The sequence below is a fragment of the Petaurus breviceps genome, unplaced genomic scaffold, assembly GCF_028583685.1.
Source record: "Petaurus breviceps papuanus isolate PSGF00001 unplaced genomic scaffold, PetGlider_PUasm1.0 688, whole genome shotgun sequence".
Classification (NCBI taxonomy): domain Eukaryota; kingdom Metazoa; phylum Chordata; class Mammalia; order Diprotodontia; family Petauridae; genus Petaurus; species Petaurus breviceps.
In genome coordinates, this window is record NW_027186457.1 from 10,309,435 (window position 1) to 10,314,854 (window position 5,420).

Below are 5,420 nucleotides of genomic sequence, written 5' to 3' on the forward strand. Positions count from 1 at the left end.
CAACCCTTGGAGATAAGTGTTATTATTATCCCATTTTTAAGATGAGAAAACTAAGGAAGCAGAGATTAAGTGACTTATTCACAATCTCACAACTAATTAGTATCTGAGACCGAATTTGAACTCAAGTCTTCTTGGCTCTTGGTCTAACAATCAAACCAATACACCATCTAGGTGAATGATGGTACAAATGTGAGTAGGTGGATTTATTAGTAGGTGAATAATTATATTCAAAGAATGGCCATTAAAGGAATCAATGTTATCCTGGAGGAAGATCTCAAATTTTGTGCCAAGAGGCCCTTTCCATAGCTCAGTCTTATAGCATTTTTAAAATTGGTGACTTAGATGAAGATTTGTAAGGCACATTTATCACAAAATTATAGAAGCTTAGACTTGGAGCAACTTTGCTGGGTCTTCAGTAACTTGGACTGTAGCACCTGCAGGAACAGTTATCAGGTGTATGCCCACAGGGGTCACTTCTCAGGATAATGACTGACACCACTGAACTGGAAACAACATCACTCTCGAGGCTATGGAGTGCAGGGTCCCATGCTGTTTCCAGCAGGATCTAAGGGGATATGATTGTCAAGCGAGTGAACATTTAACTTGCTCACTACATGTTGCCTCCTGTTTCCTGATAGAATTCAACTTTGTCATTTGGATTTTTTTTAAAACCTATTCAAATTGCTCTTCATGAATTAAATTTCATATCAAGTTAGACAGTTGTCCAACTTTATTCTCCACTAATCACACTGCATTTGCATTATTTCCTTCAGTTCAGAATGCTATAAACAAACCAGAGTATAGAGTATTGGTGCCTAGGAATTTAAAGAAGTTAGACAGTATGCCATTTAAGGAATACTTGACATAATTGCAGATGTTTCTACTAGAGAGAATTTATTTAGGGAATGTTGATTCTCTTCAAAGATTCTAAGGGGTATCATGTAGAAGAAAAATAACCTTTCCCAATTCCTACTTTCACAAAAAAGTTCTTTCTCAAATTTCTTAATACACCTTTTATCTCCTCATCATATTATATTCTGCATGAAATCAATTCTCCAAGTATTTATTAAATATCTACTATGTGTCTGGAACTGTGCTATGGGCCACAGTTACAAAAACAAAATGAAACAGTCCCTACCTTCAAGGCCCTTACATTCTATTGGGGGAAGCAGTACATACATATATGCATGTTGTATGTATATAAACACATTCACACATGCACATACATGCACATATACATACCCGTATAAGCTCATATAAACCATATTGTAAGCACACATATGCATGCATTTCATGTACATGTACTTATACATAAATACACACTTATACATACATTCACATATGTATGTAGATGTAGGTCTAAAATATATACAGAATAAATGCAAGGTAAATTGACAAGCTGTGGAAATTAGTAGCTGGGGATATAAGAAAAAGTCTTGAGTAGGTGATGCTTGAGCTGAGCTTTGAAGTAAACTAGTGATCCTAAGTGAGAAAGGTGAGAAGGTAGAACATTCCTGGCATGGAGAATACCCAGGATAAAGGCACAGAAATGGGAAATGTGCTTGAGGAACAGCGAGAAAGCCACTATGGCCGGACTAAAGAGTGCAGGAAAGAAATCATTTTTAATAAAGTTTGAACAGTAGCTTATATCAGCTTGTGACAGTCCTAAATGAAGAATAGAGGAGTTTATATTTGATCTGATAAGTACTAAGGAGGAAGTCACTGGAGTGTACTGAGTAAGGGAATCATACATTTGTTTGGCAGCTCTGTAGACAGATGGAAGAAAGGAGAAACTTAAAACAAGAACAATTTGGAGGCTATTGCAATGGTCAAGTCAAGAAGTAATAAAAAGCTAGACCAAGGCGGCAGTTGGATGAGTAGAGAGAAGGGGATGGATGCAAGGAATGATGTAGAGAAACATGAAGCCTTAGCAACTAATTTGCTATGTTGAGGATGCAGGAGTTTGGCGTCAAGGTTGTGACCCTGTAGCTTGAGTGATAGTTGTGCTGTCAATAGGAATAGGGAAGTTTGGAAGATAAGTGAATTTTGTTTTATGTTTTGTTTTGTTTTCTAGGGCAGGGAGTGGATATTGAGTGCTGTTTTGGATAGGCTGAGTTTTGATGTCCATGGGACATTCAGATATGGGCTTCCAGCTGTGGACTGCTGAATGAAGTCGTGGGGACTGAAGCAGTAAGAGGCCAACAGTCTGGATTTGGGGGAGGTACCAGACCATTCTGATTTACACCGAACACTGACTTTTCCACATACCCACCAGCAGCTACAGGAGGAGCTAACATAGTATTTTTGTTCTGTCTGTTCAGTCATAGAAGAAAATTTCTGAAGATGTTGTACTTGTCACTTGTTACAAGAAACTGCCTTTCAGCGCCCTCAGTCAATGCGACTGAAAGTCAGAGATCTGAGGCAGTATCCCATTCTTCGAATCATACCAATAGACATTTGCCAAGAGAAAGCAGCCTTGGTTGATGTTGTGCTGTGCCATCATGGTTGGGTTCCAAGGAAAACCTAGACACACACCGTCTGAATTCTTCAAGGTCACATTATTCTGGCTTTTTTTTACACACCCATTATTTTTTTTCAACATACCCAGTCCCTTCTCCAACAGTGTTTTCATCACAGGGTGAACCCACAAGCCAAAGAGGAAACTCAGGCCCTGCACCACTTTCACAGGGACAAGGAGAAATGCCTTCAACAAACACAGAAGATGATGAAGAAAATGTTGAAGAGACCCCGGAACTCTCTAGAAAGAGGATGAGGGCTTCATTATCTGACCTGTCAAGTGTTGAAGGGAGAGTGTCCCACAGTTGAAGGAAATCCTTGCTAGGAATTTTGTCCGCTATTCTGGCTGTTATGAAAAGTGGGAGCTGGGAGAAAGAGTGAACAGACTATACAAACAAAATGAGGAAAATCAAAAGTCATATGGAGATGAGATGCAGCTCAGTGACCAAGAAGATGACAACCTGTGCTGCCTCTTCATGGACACAGTTATCACCTGTGTTCCCCCGGAATGTGGCCACATGGTCACTGCACCAAGTGTGGCAGGCACATGAGCGAGTGTCCCATCTGCCGGCAGGACGCGTTCCGAGCTGTGCATGTCTTTACATCATAGAAAGGCTCCTATTCAGCCCCACAGGCTTATTTCAGAAGCATTTCAATTAGCAGACAGGGTTTGAAACCATTACTGTTCCAAGGCTGGACTTTTTTCTTTTGTTTTGTTTTTTATTAAAAAAAATTCAATATGTATCTTGGAAAGTAGAATTGATCTTGCTCAGTCTGGTGTGGAAACACTTCTCTGTGCTGTTTCCTTTGGCCATCTGGGAGGGAATTTAGGGGTGGGAAAAGGTTAGGACTTTCCGTTGACAAGAGCTTCCACATTGGTTCATAAACTGTTTGAACTTGCCTGTTGCTCTCTTAACAATACTGCCCCTCCTCCACTTCATTTTAACTGCTGCCCCCCTCCAACAAGGTCAGTGTCCGTCCTCTAAGCGGTGTCTCCCAGGTTATTTACTCCTTTAGTCCAGTGTGTTTAAAATGCTCACTGATAAACATCAAGTTTCCACATTGCTGCTCTTCTAGTGTTTAAATTCAATATAATTGGAGACAAATCAGTCTACACAGAAAACTGCCAGCATCTTAGAAAATACATGTCAATTTATGTTCTGATTAAGTATTTCCTACCAATGGCTGCATCAAGAGTACTTGTTATTACAGAAGTTTGTATGTTAAGGACTTTTATTTTAGCCTGTAACATCATTTTACATTCGTGTATAGTAAAGGTGTTTTTGTTTTGTTTTTCCCTCAGTGCTATCCTGCTAACTTTCAAGCTTAGGAATAAATTATAAATTTTAAACAAGAAAAAAAAAAGAAAATAGAATTCTTAAATTTCATTTAAAACCAAAGAACTTCCTTCCAAGACAGTCTTTGAAAATGGATGAATGCATCAGTGGTCAGTCTAGACCAAATCCATTACTGTTAATAGTCAATGTCGTTTGGGCCATAGCAATAAAATTCTTATAGTCGAATTATAAGTATTCATCCATAAAATTGATGAGGCCTCCCACGTTGAAATCATTATAAGGTTGTCATTTCATTTTAAAAAAATGGTGTCTATTTTTCAGTCTTTGTAAAAGCTTAAAAAATACAGAACAGAGAAATTTCAGTAATGCATTTTGAAAAAAGACTAAAAAGAAAGAGAATAGAATGTTTTTTTTTAATCTGCCAGGGGAAATATGGAAGATATTAAATAGCTCTTGAAGGGGTTTTCATATCCCTGAAGTTCCCTCTGTTGAAAATAAGATAAAAAATACTTAATCCACCATATGCTCTATGATATTGGTCAATCAGAATTCCCTCCTTCATTTCTGCTGATTCTTCAGAACCTCCTTTTTTATCTTCATATTTGCCAAAAAGAATATAGTTAAAAAATGCAGTCAAATTTATAATCTGGCATCAGCAAGATGCAGTAGCAGCATAAAATTTTTTTAAAATAAATTGAATGATCTTCAGTCATTTCCTTTGACCCTCTTCCTAAGAATGAGTATGAATTCAAGCCAAAAACTAGGGAAAATAATTTTAATGATAACATAAGTGCTATTTGCATGCATAAACATACATATTTATGTATGATTATTTAAATCTGGTTAGGTCATGCATACATATAGACACACATACGTACATAAGTACATGCATATGTACACACAGTTTTTTCCTACCCAGAAGGCCTATTTGGCTATTTCTCTCTCCACTGATAAATCAATTTTACTCTAATGCAGTTGAGATTTTGACCAATATTTGTTCCATCAATACCCTCCACTTTACTTAAACACCCCGGTTAAACAACATTTCTGCATATATAAATTACTTTCTGGCCATATCTTCCCTTTTCTGAACTCATACAGATGATTTTATATTTGCAAATAAGTGGACATTCTATTTATTCCTATGTAACTTTTTCTCATGAGCCACAGCTAATTCTGGGATATCTTGGATCTCTGTTTTGTCATCTCGTGAATCAGTTACTCATTCCAACTTAATTACTTCAACAAGCTTGGTAATTGTGTTTTCATTCTGTGTTTTCATTCAAATCATTGATAAAAACATTGAGAAGAAGCAAATCAAAGACAGAGATCTTGATATTCCATTAGAGAACTCCCTCCAAGTTAACATTAATCTGCTAAGCAATCATCTGAGTCTAGTTGATGAATCCCATCTGAATCCACATTTACCTAATAGACATTTTTTTTCCATCATCTACTAGGATGTCATAAAAGGCTTTGGAAAAAGCTTAGCTATATTCCAAAGAGAATAACTATGACCTTTCCCTAATCTAGTAGTAGCAAAGTGCTATGGTCATAAAAAATAAAGAAATTTAGTTGTGTATAACTTGTTCTTGATAGAAAAGG

General features: G+C 37.2%; 1 pseudogene; it reads left to right on the forward strand.

Annotated features, from left to right (window-relative positions):
- The first annotated feature begins 1,519 nt into the window (after positions 1-1,519).
- On the forward strand, positions 1,520-3,590 carry LOC138174200 (E3 ubiquitin-protein ligase RNF34 pseudogene; annotated as a pseudogene).
- Positions 3,591-5,420: the final 1,830 nt, after the last annotated feature.